General features: G+C 43.7%; 1 long non-coding RNA gene across 1 annotated transcript in view; it reads right to left on the bottom strand.

The window, feature by feature from the left end:
* LOC144805729 (uncharacterized) overlaps nt 1-23,769 on the bottom strand; it is a 68,723-nt gene that overhangs the window by 22,656 nt on the left and 22,298 nt on the right. Inside the window, exons 3-4 of the long non-coding RNA XR_013605586.1 lie at nt 20,651-20,770; nt 12,369-12,525 (exon numbers count right to left, since the gene is read on the bottom strand). This is a non-coding gene — a long non-coding RNA (uncharacterized LOC144805729). The remainder of the gene's footprint in view (nt 1-12,368; nt 12,526-20,650; nt 20,771-23,769) is intronic.

Raw genomic sequence — 23,769 nt, forward strand, 5'->3', positions numbered from 1 at the left:
CTCACAGGCTAATGGGGCGACCCACGCCGAGTTTCAGCATTGTAGGATGACCACACCAGTACAGCAACTTGCTAGACATCACCTCGGTGCCATCCGGATCTCGGCGCCCCACTGCAGATGAAGTGCCTCTCAACTATGAAACCACCACGGTGACATCCGGATCTTGGCGCGTTGTGCTGCCTTCGGCCTATTCGCACATCGGTCCGCTACTGACGCCATCTCACAGGCTAATGGGGCGACCCACGCCGAGTTTCAGCATTGTAGGATGACCACACCAGTACAGCAACTTGCTAGACATCACCTCGGTGCCATCCGGATCTCGGCGCCCCACTGCAGATGAAGTGCCTCTCAACTATGAAACCACCACGGTGACATCCGGATCTTGGCGCGTTGTGCTGCCTTCGGCCTATTCGCACATCGGTCCGCTACTGACGCCATCTCACAGGCTAATGGGGCGACCCACGCCGAGTTTCAGCATTGTAGGATGACCACACCAGTACAGCAACTTGCTAGACATCACCTCGGTGCCATCCGGATCTCGGCGCCCCACTGCAGATGAAGTGCCTCTCAACTATGAAACCACCACGGTGACATCCGGATCTTGGCGCGTTGTGCTGCCTTCGGCCTATTCGCACATCGGTCCGCTACTGACGCCATCTCACAGGCTAATGGGGTGACCCACGCCGAGTTTCAGCATTGTAGGATGACCACACCAACTTGCTAGACATCACCTCAGTGCCATCCGAATCTTGGCATCTCAACGCCTAGTGGTATCTTCCATACAAAAAATATTGTTACGCTGCCTTTGGCCCCATTCGCACATCAGTCCGCAACTTAGACATCACCTCGGTGCCATCCGGATCTTGGCATCTCAGCGCCTTGTGGTGTCTTCTATTCAGAAAATATTGTTGCGCTGCCTTTGGCCCCATTCGCACATCGGTCCGCTACTGACGCCATCTCACAGGCCAACGGGGCGCCCCACGCCGACTTTCAGCATTGTAGGATGGCCACACCAGTACCACAACTTGCAAGACACCACCTCGGTGCCATCCGGATCTTGGCATCTCAGCGCCTTGTGGTCTCTTCTACACCGGAAATATAGTAGAAAATATTGTTGCGCTGCCTTTGGCCCCATTCACACATCAGTCCGCTACTAACACCATCTCACAGGCCAACGGGGCGCCCCACGCCGACTTTCAACATTGTAGGATGGCCACAGAAGTGCGACAACTTACTAGACACCACCTCGGTGCCATCCGGATCTTGGCGCGTTGTGCTGCCTTCGGCCTATTCGCACATCGGTCCGCTACTGACGCAAACTCACAGGCCAACGGGGCGCCCCACGCCGACTTTCAGCATTGTAGGATGGCCACACCAGTGCGGCAACTTCCTACACACCACCTCGGTGCCATCCGGATCTTGGCGCGTAGTGAAGCTGCAGCAGCTGCAAATAAGCTTCAGACAGTGTTACAACCGCTGCTCAGAACTCTCAACTATGACACCACCTCGATGCCATCCGGATCTTGGCGCGTTGTATTGCCTTCGGCCTATTCGCACATCGGTCCGCTACTGACGCCGCCTCACGTGCCAACGTATTTTCTCCGCATTTTATACCCTATGCCGCATAACAGGTCATGTGACTTGTTTATAAAACTTTTCATTGGTTCATTTTACTTTTGGTTTCCTAATGATGGAAGGCTTGATCATATGACCTAAAAACAACACTTTTCATTGGATGAAAACTTTTTTTTTCCCCCAAACTATGAAAGCCCCACCTTGTTTCTGGATGTTTCAGACTGAAGCTGGCGTCACCATGAGAGCACCACCATCTCGTAGCTCCGTCGTGGTCATTCCGCGAGCAATCATGGCAGCCGCTCCCCACCAGAAGCCTGCAGGAGTCGGGGCCCCCAAAACTTTTGATGAATTCTCAAGGCGGAGGGGACGCTTTCGAGAATGGGGTCCAAGACCTAGCAGACAAGCGTCCGATTTCCAAGGTGTCCCAGGGCCATTTCAGTGGACCAGGCCCAAAAAGGAAACAGCCTGCCGCCATTTTGAGAGTCCTGTGGCAGCCGCCTATCGCTGCACCGCAACAGTGGGCGCAACTCAGCTGAATGGCGGATTTTGACACAGTGGACCAAAAGCGGACGGAATGGCAACTGAAACGGTAAAGGGGCGCCCCACTACAACAGACGAGACTCCACCTGGAGAGGCCCGTTCACGCCGCCTCCCCCGGGGCGCCCCACGCCGTTATTCGGAGCAGCATTGTAGGATACCAAAACCAGTGCGGCAACTTACTGGACATCACCTTGGTGCCATCGTTCTGCTGCCTTGGAACTATTCGCACAACAGTTTGCTACTGATGACCCACCCCCCGCGACGCCCCACGCCGTTATTTGCTGGGTGGCAACTTACTAGACATCACTTTTGTGTCATCTAGATTTCGGCGCGTTCTGCTGCCTTGGAACTATTCGCACAACAGTTTGCTACTGATCACCCACCCCCCGCGACGCCCCACGCCGGAAATCTGGACGTTGTGCTGCGTTGGGACTATTCGCACAGCCGACCGCTACTTCGTTGTTTTTCTCTAAAAATGTTTATATGTTATTACTATTTTTGTTTTCTTGTATATATTTATAAATTATTAAAGTTTTATAATCTTACTACTTTGTCGGAGTGCTATATATTTTTAATGTGACACATAATTGTAAAAACTTTGATGTACAAAGAGTCATCCCTGGAATCTTCCGCTTCACGCTCGGTCCCCTCCCCAATCACAATACAGAATAGTTTTCAGATAATAGCAACGCTTCTGCTGTGACGGATCTCATCGAGTGTGGGCCTTGATCTACTATAACTCCTTTGAAGACGGGTGATTCTTTACAGCTGTGGCCATAAACTACATCTGCAGGGCTAGCTGATACCCTAGGACCAGCCTGGACAATCGGACACAGAGGAAAAGGAGTGTCAGAGGGTGCGGTAGTGAATAGGGCGAAAGGGAGGTGTCGGGCGGGCACAGGGTGTGATTCTCAGGGAAGAACAGCGCAGATGGGGGGAGGTTTATTACCCATGCATAAAACAGAGAGCGGGGGTGACCACTGCCTGGGGGAGATGCTTGCGAGGGTGGGGAGCCATGCTAAGGATCGACAGCGTGCACAGAGTGGGTCTGGTCAAGGCATCTAAAATGGCTGCCGTGCACGACAAAAGTGTGGCATTTGAAAAAAGACAAGATGGCGCACACAATGTTTTTCAACAATTCCTGATTTCCTTCGAATCGAACGTTAACAGACGTTGGGGCATATTACCAAGGTTAAGCGATATTTATCCCTAACGATGCTTAGCAACGATTTTTTTACCGTCAGAAATTATCGCAGATAAACCTTGCTATTATCAAGGTTTATCGCAAATACGATAAAAAACGAGCGCAATGCATTAATGTCGCTGAAAACTCCGCGATATTCATGCATTACCGAGCTAATGCTCTTAGCCATGTTATCCACCTCCCATTGGATAACATGGCTAAGAACTGCTCAGGGCAGCTGTTACTTTTTGGAGATATTCGCGCTTATCTCGAATATTTCCAAAAGTTGATAATAGGAGATAGCGATGTTAGCGACTGTTTCCAGTCGCTAACATCTTGGCATGCCCACTTTGCATGTCATTAGTGATAAATATCACTCACATGCAAAGTGGGACCCAAGATGGTCGCTATCTCCTACTAGCCGTCGCTAACTGGTGTTAGCAACAGCTAGGTAATACACATATAATTTTATCTCCGCGAAGCGGAGCGCTGTTACAGATATATATCTTGTTTTTGAACGTTAATTTCTCAAAATGCACTGAAGCACATATATTGAGACATAGCAAAGGCACATCGGGCTACCAGTCCCTAATATTTTACCAAGTTTCGTGCAAATCCATTCAGCCGTTCGATTATTATTATTATTATTTTTTTTTGCCCCGCGGGGCCCTTTTAAAACCTCCACATCAAACCTAGGGGGTCAGCGAGGATCTACTATGCCCCCTTATGGTCATCAGCCGTTCGATTATTATTATTATTTTTTTTTTTGCCCCGCGGGGCCCTTTTAAAACCTCCACATCAAACCTAGGGGGTCAGCGAGGATCTACTATGCCCCCTTATGGTCATTTGCCCCTTCGCTTTGGCCTCCTCTTGTCTCTCAATCCTACCGAGAGACAAGATGGCGGCCGCTACGGACTGTTTGGAATGTTGACAGACGCCGGAGAACCAATCAGCTTCGCAAAGCTCCGTAACGCGAAAAGTACGCGAAGCGGAGCGCTGTTACAGATATATATCTTTTTTTGAACGTTAATTTCTCAAAATCCACTGGAGCACATATATTGAGACCTAGCAAAGGCACATCGGGCTACCAGTCCCTAATATTTTGCCAAGTTTCGTGCAAATCCATTCAGCCGTTCAATTATTATTTTTATTATTTTTTTTTGCCCCGCGGGGCCCTTTTAAAACCTCCACATCAAACCTAGGGGGTCAGCGAGGATCTACTATGCCCCCTTATAGTTATTTCCCCCTTTGTTTTGACCTCCTCTTGTCTCTCGATCCTACCGAGAGACAAGATGGCGGCCGCTACAGACTGTTTGGAATGTTGACAGACGCCGGAGAACCAATCAGCTTCGCTTCACAAAGCTCCGTTGCGCGAAAAGTCCGCGAACCAGAGCGCTGCCTGGTCCGCGCTTACAGATATATATCTTTTTTTAAACGTTAATTTCTCAAAATCCACTGGAGCACATATATTGAGACCTACAAAAGGCACATCGGGCTACCAGTCCCTACAATTTTGCCAAGTTTCGTGCAAATCCATTCAGCCGTTCGGGCTAAAAGTGAGGCCAACCGCCCTATGGAAAACTCAATGTTAAAAACACGTTTTGGGACCCCCCTTTTTTCTCGGCCCCCACTGGACGAACCCCCCCCAAATTTTCAAGGGCTGCTCAGAAACAAAATGTGCCATTTTCCTGAAAATTTCAGCCAATTCCGTCCACAAACGCCAAAGTTATTAGACATAGAATTTTCAAAAAACCCATAGAGAAAAAATCCTAACTATATATACCTACTGGCGACCGCCAGTAGGTAATATATACATATATATATATATATATATATTACCTACTGGCGGTCGCCAGTAGGTAGTTATAGTTAGGATCTACTTTGCATAGGAAATCCGCAACATTCTATTGGGAATAACTTTGGCGCCGGTGGACGAATCTTCGCGAATTTCTCAAAGTAGGTGGCCCGCTCCGCTCCGCTCCTTCCCTGAAAATGTGGGGGGGGATTCGTCAAGCGGGGGCCGAGATAAAAGGGGGATCCCAAAACGTATTTTCTCCATTTTACTTTCCATAGGACGGTCAAACTCACTTTTAGCCCGAATGGCTGAATGGATTTCCACCAAACCTGACAAAATTGTAGGGACTGGTAGCCCGATGTGCCTTTGCTATGTCTCAAGATATATGCTCCAGTGGTTTTTACGAAAATTAACTTTGAAAAAATATATATTGGGCTACATTGGGCTATATATATGTTAGAGCCCAAATGTAGCCCAATGTAGCCCAAAGATGGCCACCAGAGACAAAAAAAACAAATGTAGCCCAAATATCAGCCATGTGTAGCCCAACTATAGCCCAATGACAGAATGTCCCAGAGTGTTCTAAAGAACAACTAGAGCGCTAACAGTCTTACTTATAAAGTGAGACTTATAGTTAGGAATTCGCATTTAAAAAACCTTTGAAATTCACTGAAAAAACCATAGGTTTCACACCAGTTATAGTTAGGAATTAGCATTTAAAAAACCTAAGAAATTCACTGAAAAAACCATAGGTTTCACACCAGTTATAGTTAGGAATTAGCATTTAAAAAACCTATTAAATTCACTGAAAAAACCATAGGTTTCACACCAGTTAGAGTTACCTGGAAATTTTACTGACATAAAACCATTGAAATTCCGACGTTATAGTTAGTTGGACTCACTATAACTTGCGCGCCTGCAATGCACTGCTGATGACGTCACATATTACATCACTCATGACATGGTCAGTGACATCACTCATGACATCACTGATGACACCATCCAGTGAATGTGTGTCTTTCTGAAAAATAAATATGTTTTATATATGTATTTGTAAAGGACGATGGAAGAATAAATGGTTAAATAAGTGTGTAAATGGATGTTTTTTTTTATATATATATATGTATATTGAAAAATTGGCGTCTGCTGTGAAGAGTGCTGAAAATAACATGTCACACAAATAGATATATTTTATGAAACACAGATGCCACATTCACAACCACGTGGTGCTCTGATTCCAAAGTCGAAGATAAAAAATAATTAACTACTAAAACGCTTTGTGAATCAACAAACCTGAAGAGTGTTATTTTCAGCTTCGTTATAACTTAAGGAGTTTTTAAAGGGTACTGAATTAAAGAAGGCAGGGCACAAGGATATGGGTTCCTTTCTCAACATAGCAAATTGTTGTGTGCCACAAACCCATACAATACCGGGTGGAGGAATTTCCGAAGTACACGCTTAGTAACATTTTCACAGAATGTTTCAAAAAATGACAGGCCAGTAGGCAAGTTTCATGTTCTATGACAGTCCACACCACACTGGATGATGAAAAGATATTTTGAATCGGCACAGGTTTGTTTACAAAAATGTTAATAAACTGATGCCCTGGTCTGGTTTCAGGGACCGAGGAATGCTGACAGACCCCTAAAGGTGAGCAATAGATTAGCAAATCATGGTGGGACCCACGAAACCTGCACCTGCTACACCGAAGACAAGATTCCCATCACTCCTCCCCCCAACCCACCCAGCGCAGTTGGATCCGGACTATTTTGTTACAGCCAGAATTGACAAGTCTCTCATTATTAGCATATATATGCCTTGGTAGAATAAACTAATGTATACACTACTAAATACAATAATACATCTGTAACCATAAAAAGGATATTTAAAATCAGATAGCAGCCCTTCCGTTCATTTGATGTCAACAGGTTCCATAATTCAGAATACAGGTTCAGCCACCTACAAAAGCTTTCAAATACAAAAGGCAACACTTCCGAAGATTACATGACAATATACGGGACAATCGGCGTATGCCTGGGGCAGTGAAGAGTCAGCATAATGTGGGTTACTGTCCCCCGCCCTCCGAACTCACAATCACAGAAATCAGTCCTACGGCGGCAGCTAGCAGCAAACTTGGCCAGGAGCACTCTGGTAGGGAGTATGCCCAAGCAAAAAAGCAGCCAGCAGTCGGAACCGAAAAGAGCCTGGACCCTAGCAAACCAGGAACAGGTACAGTAGTTTTATCTCTGCAGTGGGAGGGGCTATCTTCCAAAACCCACGGGTTCAAATCTAGTCGGGTGGTGCGGACCCTGCAGTGTTTTTGCTATTTCGGTTTCATCCCAGAGTATATATTCGAATTGCACATCAGGCGCGTGACATCCTCTGCAGTGACACTGTACTAGCATGATGTAAAATCTAAAACGCATTTTTAAGCCCTATAACGCACGAGAGAATCTCTCACTTTGAGCGACGGACAGAAGCTGCCACCGAGCACGGCCAGAGTGGAGAAGCTCACACGAGTCAGCCCAAGCCGGGCCTCCGCCTCCCTCCAGCGCAGCAGCTATCTGAACCCATCAAACCTCGTACACTCACAGCAGCTTAATAAACACAGACAGGCAGTAAAAGCCACCATCTTGGCTGCCAGCAGCTGCCATCAAGACAGAACTGTTTGTTTAACCCGGCTGGGACCCCCGAGAGCTCTGACAGCCCGCTTTAGATCAGAGCCACTGCACTCCCTGCACTGCAGCGCAGAACCAGGTCACTGGATGTCCGTGCTTCTGCACCGACCCTCCACACACTGTCCACATCACAGACATCTTAAACAAGCAGCAGTGAAAGCGATCGCTTTCCCGATCACTATTGTAAAAAAAAAAAGCGAAGCATATGTTTTCAATTATCTCGGCTGTGTTTGGCAGTGATAATTGAAGATATATGGCCTTTGGTGCGCGTAACAGACACCAATAGGCCATGGGCGGAGCTACGTGACCGCCCATGGCCTATTGCGTGTTCTGTTTTAAAAATACACGCACACAAAGGCCAATGAAAATGAACCTAGGAAATAACACACAGGAGCTAATTTGAATTTCCAGGTCCATTTTCAAAACCCCCGAGAAAAGGACTCTGGCTGCGTGACACTGCTGTGCAGTGTACGCTAGGCCGAAACCTAAAAAGGACTTAGACTAGCCTAGCCCTTTTCCATGTCACCCTACCCCACCCCACAGCGCGGCCACCAACCCCACCACAATAGCCTTGAAAACCACAGCCCCTTTCCCCAAAACACTGCCATCATCTGTTCCCACAAACCACTGGCCCTTTCTGCTTGCCCTAAAGCTACTCCCCCAACACTGCAACCTACCCTCAAAACACTACATGGCTACACTGAGATCTCCTTTAGTGAGATGTCCTTCCTGAGTAAAATGTTTCTGGCTTTCCCCTACTGTATAAGGCTTTAGCCCAGTGTAAATTCTCTCATGTGAAGTAACATAGTATTCGAGACTAAACCTTATCTGACATTCAGAACACACATAAGGCTTTTTCCCCCCGTGTGAGTTCGCTCATGTCATGTGAGAAGTAATTTGTAACCAAAACTTTGCTTGCATTTCGAGCACTCATAAGGTTTTTCCCCAGAGTGGGATCTCTCATGAAGCATAGCACTGTCTTTCAGATTCAAACTTTTATGGCATAAGGATTTTCTCCAGTGTGGAGTTTCTCATGGTGAGATATCGTTTTTCTCTGCAGCTGTTCTGGCATTCAGAACACTCATGAGATTTTTGTTCAGTATGGAGCCGCTTATGGTTAGTGAGGCTGTGCCAATTAAATAGGAATTTCTGGCATTCACAACAGAAATTGAACATGAACAAAAATTAAACAAGGCAATAAAATCATTACAAATGGTGAAGCGTCCTGTGAGGAAGGAAATGCGTATCAGTTTGATACAATCGACAATACGGGATGGGGGGGAAGCAAGGGGAATTGCAAGCCAGGAAACATTATAGCTGAAACATTAGTAGGAATGTCGGTTCAGGGGGAAGGTGAAGTATCCGAGACGTCTGTGAAGGGAGGTGTACATATTTCACCACAATAGGAGTTCCACTGGCCCCAGACTTTCCCCCATTTTTTGGGTCTGCCGCACGCCACATATACTGTCTTCTCTCTAAACATGCACCAGTCCATATTCACCTTCCATGCCAAGATCGTGGGCGGTCTCTGAGATCCCCACAACTGTGCAATATCTCTCTTGGCAATCATATTCCCGAGGGTCACCCACTGAGTCTGCGCCACATCATAATCAGTCGGCTCCCAAACATTCAACAAACAACGCCTAGCTTCAGGCAACAACGCAACACCCGTGACCTCCTTCATCACAGCATGCACTCGACTCCAGAACCGCACAACTGCCCGGCACTCCCAGAGTATATGGAGGAAAGTGCCCGTTAGGCCGCATCCAAGCTTACACAACCCATCCAAAGAGTATCCCATACGAATCAGGCGAGGACCAGTGACATAAATCCGGTGGAGGACTTTAAGCTGTACGAACCGGAGACAGCACTGAATAATTTTGATGGTGTATTTTCTTATGGCGCTTGTAACCATCTCTACCTCTGAAACTTTTCTGGCATTCAGAGCACTGATAAGGTTTTTCCCCAGTGTGGGTTCTTATATGCTGAGTGAGTCTATTTCTTTTACTGTAACATTTGTGGCATTCAGAACACTGATAAGGTTTTTCCCCAGTGTGGGTTCTTATATGCTGAATGAGACGGCTTTTGTCACTGAAACATTTCTGGCATTCAGAGCACTGATAAGGTTTTTCCCCAGTGTGGGTTCTTATATGATGAATGAGACTGTATTTTAGACTGAAACATTTGTGGCATTCAGAGCACTGATAAGGTTTTTCCCCAGTGTGGGTTCTTATATGATGAATGAGACTGTTTTTTTTACTGAAACGTTTGTCGCATTCAGAGCACTGATAACGTTTTACCCTAGTGTGGAATCTGACATGTGCAGTTAGAAGTGATTTAAGTTTGAACTCTTTTGGGCATTCAGAGCACTGGTAAGGTTTTTCCCCAGTGTGGGTTATTGTATGTTGAGAAAGGCTTCTTTTGTCTCGGAAACATTTCTGGCATTCAGAGCACTGATAACGGTTTTCCCCAGTGTGGATCTTTATATGATGTGTGAGACTCCTTTTTTCACTGAAACATTTGTGGCATTCAGTGCACTGATAACGGTTTTCCCCAGTGTGGATCTTTATATGATGTGTGAGACTCCTTTTTTCACTGAAACATTTGTGGCATTCAGTGCACTGATAACGGTTTTCCCCAGTGTGGATCTTTATATGATGTGTGAGAATCCTTTTTGTACTGAAACATTTGTGGCATTCAGAGCACTGATAAGGTTTTTCCCCAGTGTGGAATCTCAAATGTTCAGTTAGAAGTGATTTACAATTGAAATGTTTTGGGCATTCAGAGCACTGATAAGGGTTTTCCCCAGAGTGGATTCTTCTATGCAGAGTGAGATTGTGTTTGTAAATGAAAGATTTCTGGCATTCAGAGCACTGGTAAGGTTTATCCCCAGTGTGGGCTCTTCTATGCTGAGTGAGAATGTTTTTTTGACTGAAACATTTCTGGCATTCAGAGCACTGGTAAGGTTTTTTGCCAGAGTGGGTTATTACATGTCGAGAAAGACTTGGTTTGTTCCAAAACCTTTTCTGGCATTCAGAGCACTGATAAGGTTTTTCCCCAGTGTGGGTTCTTATATGATGAATGAGACTGGATTTTAGACTGAAACATTTGTCGCATTCAGAGCACTGATAAGGTTTTTCCCCAGTGTGGATTCCCATATGAACAGTGAGATGAGATTTACGGTTGAAACTTTTTGGGCATTCAGCGCACTGGTAAAGTTTTTCCACAGAGTGGGTTAATGCATGTTGATATAGACTCGGTTTGACTCTAAAGCTTTTCTGGCATTCAGAGCACTGATAAGGTTTTTCCCCAGTGTGGATTCTCATATGCTCAGTGAGATAAGATTTACGCCTGAAACTTTTATGGCATACTTTGCACGGAGAGTGGTTTCCCCCAGTGTGCATTCTGTCAAATTCTGTGAGATAAGATTTATAGCTGTATCTTTTTTGGCACAAGTAACTTTTTTCCCCAATTTCAGTTAGTTTGCCTTGATTGAGGCGGGTTTGAACACTGAATTTGTTCTCACAGTCCGTGTTTTTATAAGGTGTATTCCTAGGGTTAATATCTCTATGTTTAGTTTTCTCTTGCTATTATGCCACGGTAAGAGTGAACCTGATTTTAGAGTCTGGCTTGTTTAGATATTGTTCAGCATTTATCTCTAAAAGAAATTGTGTGTAATCTTCTTAACACTTGAATTGAGCAAAATATGTCTGGAAGCAGCCCTGTAACACCTGTTGAAATTGTTCTAGTAGATAATAGTCTTTAGGTAATAGACTCTCCGGCATTAAATTATTTTGTGACTGACGTTTTTCTCCAATCTATTTATATAGGTTCTTAGCACTGCAGTAATGAAGTTTTGGTCTGATATTTAATGATTAAACTGATAAGTACCTTTTTGCACTGACGTAAAGGCAGTAACTGAGGGTGTTAGAACATGCACAGTACTATTGTGGATCATCAGTCGCAGAACATCAGTTCCTTTTATCCTTTCTATGTTTGGTGTAAGGTTAAGGTTTGTAGTTCCGAAGGCGAGGATTTATTTACATTACCTATAGCCCAACGGTGCTCATTTAATCCATTTTTATAATTAACAGTTTTACATATCACTCATGCACAGCAGATAATGTTGAGGCGATTTACATAGAATTACAGAACAGTACACAATAAAAAGGAAACAATCTGAGATGGTCATGAACACAATAAAGTGGTGAATTTTTAAGATTTTTCGCCAGAGTGAGCAGAGTGGGCCGTGGTGTTCTATCCAGAGGCATATAGTCTCAAACTTGTGTAACTGGTTAAAAATGGTTGTTGAACAAAGGTGATTTTTCAATCTTTTGCTTGCCAATGTGTCTTTTCTTTGATGGTATGCAGAAGATACCTTTTGTTATAACTTTCTTTTATGCAGTGTGTGCTTCCTCTCTGGAATTACATGGTGCTTTAGATGAACGTTATTCTGTCATGCTGAGGCGATTTGTCTTTCTGATAATATTTCAGATGAGGATGCTGAAGTGGTCTTTCTACATTATTTCTGATGCTGTGTGCACAGATATGGTTTTGCTCTGGGTTAATGAAATGCAAAATTAGAGACTTCACTTACAGGTATAGTACTTTCCTCGCCAAACCTAGATTTTTGGAAATTGTTTAAACGTAGAATGCTGGATGTTCTTCAGTTTTTCAAAATAATCCTTCTTATGGCACTGACATTCAGTTGCTTATTGCTAAATCTTGCTTTCTTCGTCCGTAATTTCAATCACCTATAGTATTAAAATGAAATAGTTAATACATGTACATTTCCAAAAATATAATTTACTAGCCAAATTAATGCAGAATTTGGAATATGTTGAGCTGTTTTTCCAGACAGAGCGTAGAATGGTAGCATGAGAGTACTTGGATGTAGGAGGGAGGATTTGTAGAATTTTCAACATTTTATTAAGCTCACAAAGGATACATGTACCCTATGGAGTTGTAACATAGAATCCCAAAGGCAGATATTAAAGTCATATGGACTGGTACCAAACAGATAATATAAAAATATATACTATTAATTAATTTGTAATGCAGATTTCTGGGACGGGAATGACTCCCCCACGGACAACAGGTGTATTCCCCTGCCCCGAGTTACCACCTACTTGTATCTGGCATCCTGACTTGAGCAAATCTATTGTGTGCTGCGAGGACTATGCCTAGACCAATCCCTCAAATATGGTCCAGAGTATGAATCAAGGGCAATGAAATGAAGGCGTACTTTCATGTGTTCATTTTATTCCACCTGATTATCAGTTGTTAGGTTTTTCTGCACCTGGATTTACTGGGTGCAGAAAACCAGGACACAGTTTTTTTCCAGACAGAAAAATTAGACTTCAAAGACGCATAAGACTCTGGGTGCAGCAGAAGCAGCCAAGACTTATGCTGTGTTTTTTTACTAACTGGGGTAAACACACAATTCTTCCCTCTGTTGGTGTTCACAGTCATTATCGGCCTGTGATTCGCCATTGAGTGCAAAGCGTACAGAGTAGAGCTGAGGGGCCGAGCTGAGGAGGAGTTGACGAGCAAGCGGAGCGGAGCCTGGGACGGCTGCCCGCGTTTGTTTTATGACCCGTTCCCGCTCCCGAAGGTTTCTTCCGCTTCATCTGCGTCCTGTTATACGGGCGCTTTAAGTTCTATGGATCTGCTGTGGGGGCAGGAACGGCCGCTGCCGGCACCGCGGCCGCTGCAGAGGTCAAAGGAGCCTTTGCCTGCGGTGCTGCTGGTGCGGCAGCTGTAGCAGGGCACAGAGGAGAACAGAGGAGCACAGAGGAGCCTTGGCCTGCCGCCTGATTTTACGTATTTACTAAGCATTGAGCAGAGCAGACAGAGCTGAGCCGAGGAGTGGAGGGAAGTGCCCACATCTGCCGTCTGTAGTCGGACTAGCTCTGGATTCCGCTCTTGCTCCTGAACGATTGCCAGCATTCTCCCTTGTACTCTTGTCAGAGATGAATAGCAACGAACAAGCAATGAACAGTGAGTGGTGAGTGACAAGTGGCAAGAGGTGTGTGGCGTGTGGCGAGTAGCTAAGATTGATCGGTCTGTAAGTCGCTGAGCCATTGGAGTCTGTAATAAGTCTGTAATACAAAATCTGAGAAATTATAGAAAGAGGAAAGTGACAATAGACTTAGACCCTCTTGAAGCACCCCTCGGCCCCTGAATTACTCCGCATGCCTAGACTACAGCCCTACCCAGTGCCCGGATGTTAATCAATCGGTTAATTAATTAATTAATTAAGTAACCAGCAGTACCGGCAGATTCTGTACGGAGGTGTGATTTTTGGGTGTTTTCCCTTGGAGGTGTTTGGTGGTGTTTTTGTCCTATGGTCTTGTCACTGGCCCGTTTGATTCTCTGACAGAAGCAAGACTTCTTCACCTTGAAGGGTGTATTATGAGCTCAGGAAAGGAGCAGCCACCTTTCCCTCCTATCAAAAGGAAAAGAAAAATACAACAAACACCAATATTAGATACGTTTAAAATAGAACAGGCAGGTGACATATAGTCCTTTAAATCATCTAAGGTCCATACATTTGGGAAACTGGGAAAGTCGCTGCGCTGTCAAAGTTTGACTTTATGAAAGATCCAACTGGTGCTATGCTAACATTGCTAACTAACTCATGTGATCTTCAAACTCCAATTAAACCACTGAGTAGAACAAATATTATATCCCCTAAGCAAGGAGTAAGTGAACGAGGCCACCCTGAGTCTGAAGCTGAAGTCGAACGAATGTCAAATTGAACTAAGGACCAAGTCAACCATTGGGGTCAAATAACGGACATAGAGATGTTAACTATTCCACTTACTGGTCGTTCACAACAAAAGGACCCAAAATGCACAAATCTAACATTGGGAGATACTCAGCAATTACTACCAACTTAGGCAGCCAATGCCAATAGAAGTGCAAGTAAAAATCAGAAAAGCTAACGGTATAGGGGAACCATCTAATTTGGGCCAAATAAATCAATCAGACCAAGAAGCTCCAAATGAACTAAATAGTGGGGTGAAAATCATAAGGGAAGCAAATACCCCACTGAAATCGGATCTTACTCTGTCTAAAATAAATTCAGTTCAAAAACAGCACCAGCCGAAATGTAATCAAAATAACGGATCTCAAATTAATAAGGATGAATACACCAGCAACCCAGAAACTCTGCAGCGTTGGAGTACTCCGTATCAAAAAGATGGTTTGAATAGTAGTCCATAATTCATTCATGACGAGGAACATGATTTTCAAGGACCGCTAAAAGAGGAGTATAAGGACCTATCATTCATAAATGGGAAACACCATAGCCAAGGTACTTAGGTACCAGGAAGTGGGAACGCGGGAGCAATTTGGGATTTATTCTTCAAAACCTCGCAATTAACTCTGGAAGCTTTAACATATCAGTCCAACAAAAAGGAGGTCCAAATAGATCTCTTGAGCGCTACGGCATCCTCTGTTGCCGGAACTGAGCAGAAGATAACACCACAAAATAATCTAATAGTAAGGGCACAATCTCAGCCAATATCTACGTATGCAGAGTGTAGTTGTGCCCCACTAATTAAACTGGATACCATTCCGGATATTTTAAAAACAATAATTGACGATGTTAAAGGGAATTTTCCTGATGCGGGAATTCAACCCATCAAGACCGACTGCCCCTCTAAAGATACAATAAAATGTAAAAACAAGTTGTTGTTAAATAAAAAAAAGATGATAAAACAAAAGATCAAGAAGTGATAAACCTATGCTCGACACAATCAACAATGACAGACGCGGCTCCGGAAGTTCATCTATCAAAAAGACAGAGGAAAAAACAACAGAAAGCAAGAAATAAAGCTTCTAAAAGTATTTAAAAAAAACTAATGCATCAGATATAGTGAGATTGAACACTGGAAACAACCATGACTAAATATCATATTGTAAATGTGCTGGATTTGTAAAGCGCACGGCTGCCCGTAAGCGTCCCGGCGCTTGCTTAGGGAACCCGTCCTGGTATTCCCCTGTGAGACACCCCGGCAGGGTGTCCACAAGGTGAAAGCCAGGCATCCCGCCGCGAGGGGCCGTAGTGGAGATTAAGCAAGCTATTGCCCAGAGTCGCAGAGTGTGACCCCGTGAGTTGAGTAGGCACCAGAGCGAGAATTGTCAAGTCCGTGGAATTTTTGAGCCCGAGACCCGCCGAGGCGGGGAATCGAACCCTGGTCCACGGTCGATCTCAGCTTCTGGGTCTGCCGCCTCTAACCACTGAGCCACGCTTCTCCACCTTGTGAAGGTAAGGGTAAACAAATGTCTCCAACAAAACCCTTCTACCCTCTATTTAATAAGGATCTATCGGAGGTACAAGCAGTTATGAAAAATAAATGCCTAAACAAGCAAGCTGATAGTATAAAAATGATAGAGAATGGGAATATTCAGTCCTTAGAAAAGCTGCAAGTGGAGGAATGTAATAAACAGGTGGAGAATAAGCCATAACAATTGGAAACAAAAAGAGCAAAGAGGGAGAGTATCAGAGGGGATGAAACAAATAGAGATTTGTTAAAAACCTGGAAGGATATTAAATTACCACAAGATCTGGGAACCGAAACGAAGCAGTTACATAAACATCGACAATCATGGTCTCAAACTGTTAGTAATCATAATGGAAGGTTAATTGAGCATGCTCAAGGTGAAAATAGCCTGGAACAAATTAAATTAAATAACCCAGATCAAAAAGGAGTGGTGCAGGTAATTTTTGCGATGGAATATAAATCTAGGGGTAATAATGATATCTTGACTCGTGGGAACATATTAAAATTGTGTAATGCAGTACCCTCATTAAAGGAAATTAAATGTACCGACATAGAATCAATTGAATTCCTCACAATCAAGAATAATCGCGAATCGATATTAGTAATTTGGACATCTTCTACTGCCGCCAGCCTTATTATGCAAGAACATAATCGCTTTCAGGACTTGGGAATAAAAATAACAACTCCCCTGCAACGTCCTTTTGTTTCAACAAAATTAAAAAATCATAACCAAATGAGAACCGAGAATAATAAGAAATACTCAATATTAAAAAAAACATAGGTATGACCAACGGGCATCTTTTACAATCATTAGAGGAAAAAATAGGAGACCTATTATTTGACACTGTCAAATTAGGTTGGCTAACATCAGCCCTCCATAATGTCAGGCAGGATTGACATCTACAATCTGAAGTTCCTTTAAGGGGGCCAACAATTATGAATGAAAGTGTCAGATTATGTTTGTGGAATATAAATGGTGTTCAAGCAAAGATTCAGAATAACCAACTAGCTACTTTGTGCTGTTTTCAAATCATTTGTTTACAAGAGACTTGGGCTTTAGTTCCTTTTAGATTGGAAGGGTATAGTGTTATTACTCATTAGCTAAGAGAACAAGTAATTATGGCAGACCTTGTGGGGGTTTGGCTATTTTTATATCAACTGAGCTAAATATGGAAAGTGAAATGGACGTCCCAAGTCAAAAGGATTATCTAATTGTCAAAATATGATACAAAGAACAAAATATAATTAAATCTCTTGTAGTAATCAACGTATATAATTACGAAGAACAATGGCGACCAATTTGATAATTATGATATTGCAGCAACTGGACAATGACATCCAACCTGAGATTATTATTACCGGTGATTATAACATGAATATGCTATGGTCTTACGATAGAGATGTTGAAATACAATGGAAAAATTATTTATGGTCAATTCCAAGTTTTTCATTAACAATGGGTATGAGGGATCATCTATCAAAAAGACAGAGGAAAAAACAACGGAAAGCAAGAAATAAAGCTTCTAAAAGTATTTATAAAACTACAAATGCATCAGATATAGTGAGATTGAACACTGGAAACAACCATGACCAAATATCATATTGTGAAGGTGAGGGTAAACAAATATCTCCAACAAAACCCTTGTACCCTCTATTTAATAAGGATCTATCGGAGGTACGAGCAGTTATGAAAAATAATTGCCTAAACAATCAAGGTGATAGTATAAAAATGATAGAGAATGGGAGAATTCAGTCCTTAGAAATGCTGCAAGTGGAATTAAGCCATCACAATTGGAAACAAATAGAGCAAAGAGGGAGAGTATCAGAGGGGATGCAACAAATAGAGATTTGTTAAAAACCTGGAAGGATATTAAATTACCACAAGATCTGGGAACCGAAACGAAGCAGTTACATAAACATCGACAATCATGGTCTCAAACTGTTAGTAATCATAATGGAAAGTTAATTGAGCATGCTCAAGGTGAAAATAGCCTGCAACAAATAAAATTAAATAACCCAGCTCAAAAAGAAGGAGTGGTGCAGGTAATTTTTGCGATGGAATATAAATCTAGGGGTAATATTGAAACAACTTGCAAACATCCGGACCCAACACAAGATGGCAGGAGTATGCAAAGCATGTGCATCTACAGCATACATGCCTGAGGATTAATGGCCCCAAATCCCTGCCGTGGTATCTTGTCATGCTGTGGCTGAGTGTGCCATGTGATGTGGCAGGCTATAGTGCTTGGTGTGATTTGGTCATTTTTGACAAGGTGGAGTGCTGAATGGTTAGGCAAATTTTGATTTTCTTTGTTTTTGGGATCATGTGATACAGTGCAGTACCTACGGTATGATGTAAATAAATTACATTGCTAATATACCATAAGGATGTGGGGTGAGTGCTATTAGGGCCGAAGCCTTGCTGATTATATGCAGAATAACAGGTCTGGGGGGTCACTGCTGACTAGAGGAGGTTGGCAGCTGCACAGGTCTTGGGCATTGATCCGATTGAGGATAATATGTGACGGGCACTGGTGACTGGAGCTGGCTAGCAACAACGCTGGCCTCTGTTATTTATTACAAGCAGTGTAACAAACATGTCAATATTGACTGAAACTGGTTGGCAGTAGAGTTGACCTCTGGTTTTGAATATTTGCAGGATTAAAGGTACAGGGGTCACCACTGACTGGAATTACTTAGCAGGATAATAGGTCTCAGTGAGCCAATACTGACTGACGCTGGTTAGTATGATCACTAGTCCCAAGGTGCTACTAAAGACTCAAGTTGGCTAGAATGATAACAGGTCCCAGGGGCCAGTACTAACAGGAGCTGGCTAGTAGGCTTACATACAGGTCCAAGGGGCCACTACTGACTGGAGCTAGCTAAAAGAATAACAGTCCCAAGGATGGTGGGGTGCGAGTGGCACCAGTGACCGGGGTTGGCTAGAAGCATTGACAACATTTGCTATTGATTAAATACAGGATTCCAGGTCACAGGAGGCACTGCTGAACACAGCTGGATAGCAGCAGTGGTGGCCACTGGGAAGAAGGAATTGAGAAAACATAACTGGATATACTGGTTTCTTCAATACCGATAATTGTTTACACATCATACACATCAATGCCACAACCTGCATTGATATATTACATTACCAAATTACAATATTCTTATATTAATTTGATGTGTCTGTTTGCCTTAATATGCCTGCAAAGTTATATGATTCTATTAGGGCCCAGAACCATTTTATTTAGTGATGTCCAACTGCACACTTTCCTGTATCTTGTAGTAAATTGAATATTGACAAACAGAAGTGTTATTTTCAGAAACAGTGAATTCTGCAGCTTGTCTGTGTATCTTTTATCTGCACCTTACGGACTCCTCACATTCCTCTCGAGAGAAGATCCTGCCTCCTACTCATTAGTTTCATTTCAGTAACTGTTTCTGTCACGTGTTCATGTTTCATTGACTTGTATTAGGAGAAAAGTGTATAAAAATACTTTGTGTAGCATTAGCATTATATACTCCAACTTGCTTTAGGGTGGATGCTCTCGTCCATTGCAAAGACAATTGTTTGCTTGGCCTTTTGCTATTTTTGCATTAAATGTACGATAGATTTGTTGGCCTCCAGGTGTGTTGTGTTTTATTTTACATATCATAAAAGATGACGAGGAAAATGACAGTCCAGTATACACATTCTTCTTATAATTCAACTCACAGTATGCTGTACTAGAGGTTCAGTCCCACAGAAATAATCTCTAACTGAACGCCCTAGGAAGCATGTGCTTTTCAAACCAGTTGCCCTCTGATGCGGCGTCCTCGCTATTGGATAAGTCAGTTTGTCCTGAATTTTAGGAGGGTTACTTATCTAGTGCACTCTGTTAAACAGTGCTCACCTATGGTAGTAAGATGTTAATAGGCACCTAATCACCTATGCACAGTGCAGGGCTTTGAGTTACAGAGCTCCTCACGCGGTGGAGAAGATTAGGTCACATTTACCCATTTTCCCATATTTGGTCCTGATGAAATGCCAACAGATTGCTCCACAAGGCATGAAAAATGTTGACCTGAAGTATAGACTCCAGCTTACCAGCAGGTCCATAGGTGATCGACACATTCACACAGTGATAGGTGCCATTAGTTCCTCAATTTCTCTGCCACTATTTTTAATCTTAACATGGACTAGTATGATCACATTAACTATATTGCGGCAACTGGTCGATAGCTGATCTTATATTCAGACTTTCACCAATCTCACATCTTATGACACAACATCCTCTGTCCTACTATGCTCATCCGGCATACTTTATAAAAGATGTCCGACAAAATGCCCTCTTGTGGTGCCCGCAAGGCATTGTAGCGCCGGCCTGGTGAGGAGTATAGCCCAATGATGAAGCATGTCACCTGCAGGTGAGTGAACGCAACTTGTCTTAAAAGCACATGCTTCCTAGGGTGTCTGCGTTCAGTTACAGATAATGACTCTGGGACTGAACCTCCGGAACAGTATACTGTGATTTGATTGTATTTAATTTCAACAAATGTACATAGCAGATATTGGCGCTTATATCTTTATATATATATATATCCTTACCTGTGCGAGTTATCGGGAACGATGCAGGGGGCAGACCCAAACCAGCCACATGTGGAGATCAATGACAAATACTGAAGATTTAACAGAGCTTCCAAGCTGGTGACCATTACTTAATTGACCCTGAAAATAAAAGACGTTTTTAGTATTCTGGTGACTCATGACCATAAAAACAAAGGTTATAAATTTAATATTATGTCAAATACTTAAAAAATGGAACTGGATGTGCTGAATCGATGTTGCCCCAGGTCATACGTGACACCTTCCACCACTATTGCTTATGGGACTTGTAGTTTTGTTTTTCTCATTAAAAGGATGGGCTCTAAAGTCCCAGTGTTCTAAGAGATGCTGGTTAAAATCAGAGGCCTGAGTGAGGGTGAAGCATGACACTGCTCTGCTTAGCAGTGAGATGAATGACAGTTGTCCAGCCCTTCTATTCTTTGACAGACAGAGGCTCGTCAGCCGTTCATATTTTTTTGTAACGAGAAAGAAACTTTTATTGCAACTTGTGTCAACTGAAGAGATAAGACCCCTGGACGTGTTTATTTAACTACTGACAAACATGAACAATCAAGAACATGAGTTTCTGGAAAACTATCAAGCACCCAATCAGAATCAGCCGCCCTTCACACCCAGGAATTCTTGTGGTTTTGGAAAGGATGAATTGCACGTGGTATAAGAGGAACACTACATCGACTCAAAGCTCACTTCTCAGGGATGTACTGAAATGCCAGGCTCATGGCACACTTAGCCAGCTCGTCACCTCCTCCTCCTCAAACTGTTGACCAGCTATCAGGGCAAATGAGCCTGCAGCAAAGCATCGCTGGCTTGGTTCCACACCGGACCAGGCAAGGTGGTCAACTCCATACTCCAAGTCAGCAAGCACTCTGGTAGAGCCAATCCTAATCCCACATGGATGTTCCCCATCACAACTATTTTATGGGTACTAAGTCATGTTTCTGCTAAATGTATGGGTCAAAGAGTGAAAGATTTTACTAGGAAGTGCTGAAAGAGAAATCATGAAGTTTTTCAATATTTCTGAGTCTGCCACAGTACACAGGAGCATTATTTCTCTACAGCAGTAAATCATGTATGCGCCCTGTAGAAAGCATGTTTGAATGAAACATGGAATGCATTGCAGCCAACAATCTACGCAACATCATAGCAGAGTGCAAGATAACTTGTGTTATTATTCCAGCAGAACGAAATGCCATTCCTAATGTGTACCTCATTTTAAAGACAAACCCAGGAAAATGTGTGGTCAGTGTTGTTCTTCTGCCAGTTAAAAGACTATCACCATTAATGTGCCAAGAAATAAAATACTATGAGAAATCCTACTTGTTGGCAGGGTGCTGCCTGCCACTATATTGCAGGTTACTTCAAACATAATCTGATTTATACATACATACTCCAGGGTGCTGCCAGCTATAGGGTCTGCACACAGCAGTCTTGAGACACTCAAGTACTCCGGTGGCCCCAACACTAAATATTTGGGACAAGGTACTGAGGCATAGAGAGCTGATCATATTCCCTCCCCATACACTATGTTCCAGTTACCGCGCACACAATCGTACTTGCTCTCGCCCCAGGAAGCTCCAAGAAGCATTGGATGCCGGACGCCTGGAGCTGACGTATTGGATCTCACGCGCATGCGCTTGTGTTTGCGTGCGTGTGCCCGTTTGTCCAGGGGATCCTGTACCTGCATCCGCTCCGCTCTTTCTGAACGCCGAGCGGAGCGTTCAGTGAATAGAGGAACCAGGGGCCCGTGGCGCCCTGCTGGAGGCCGAGAATTGCAGCCGGAGGCCAGGGGGAGGTCCAGAGTTTAGCTGAGAAGCTTGAGGCGTGAAACCCTGGCACATTAACCTTAAAATTAAACTTAAAATAAAACACAGGCCCTAAGAAGTCTGTAGGCACCAGCTGAGTTAGAGTTGGTAACAGCACCTGAGCAGACAATTAGCCAACGGTCGCAGGGGGCTGGAAGAGTGGAGTGCACAGCGACAAGCCGTGAAACAGAGGTAATTGAGGAGCAGTTGCCCTACATAGGTTTAAAATATGGAAGGGCTGTAATTGTTTTTCTTAATAATCAAGGACACTAAAACTAACCCAAAAGCGACGGCGCTAGTCACATGGGTACAGGTTATTGAATTGGTATTGGCAAAAGGGCCTCGTGATCTAATCCCAGCGGAGGATTGGAATAGGGAAGCAGCATTTAAAACAGGCTATAGGATTGGTGACCTGAGACCAGAGTGCGAGTAATGAAGAAGGAAATCTAAAAGATGGCACCGTCCCAAGCAATAACCCGTAAGACTATAAAACGGGAAAAAGAATGAGATGAACATTCCAGTGGCAGGTGAAGGGAGCGGAGTAGGTAAATCTAAAGGGGCGATGAGTGAGCCAACTGGAAGGAAAAAACAAGTAGCAAGGAATGTACAATCCTTTACACTAACACTGCAATCAGCAAAACCAAAAATAGCAAAAGGTGGTTCATCAGTGTCAACTCAATCAAAGACTTTTTGGGAAGACATTTCAAGGGGAAGGATGTGACGGAAAAGGACTCAAGTGCCGAGGCCTACCCAACCTCGGAGTCCATGGGCGAGGTTGGTCTAGCCTCTCCAAACCAGGCCATATTTAACATCTCTGGGGTTTCTTTGAATCCACGGCTGTCCTCTTCGCCAAGAATGTTCCAGGGGGAGCCGTCGAAAGCAATGTTAGGCGAGTTGTCACAAATCAGAGGGTTAATGCCGGCATTAGTTAGACCGATTGGTGGGGAACAGGAGGGGGTAGGCGGTAAGGATGAAGAGGTAGCTTTGTTAAGGGCTCCCAAGCTAAAGAAAGAGGAGCCAAGGATTGTGAGGAAATGGGGTGAAAGGAGATATTACATGAGTGGATTCCCGAGCTCAAGGGGGAAGAGGAGGTCGCCCTTAGAATAAGACAACAACTAAGACATCATGTAAGGAAGGTGAGAAGAGTGAAAGGAGAAAGGAAGAAACAAGAATGTCAAGAGAGGGAATTAACGCAAAGATCAAAGGAGTATAGCAAAGCTGATAGCCGAACGAGAAGAACCTTGGAATAGGCTAGAAAGATCAAAGATCACTAAAAGTAGTCTGGCACCAACAACGAAA

Source organism: Lissotriton helveticus, assembly GCF_964261635.1.
Source record: "Lissotriton helveticus chromosome 1_1 unlocalized genomic scaffold, aLisHel1.1 SUPER_1_unloc_2, whole genome shotgun sequence".
NCBI lineage: Eukaryota > Metazoa > Chordata > Amphibia > Caudata > Salamandridae > Lissotriton > Lissotriton helveticus.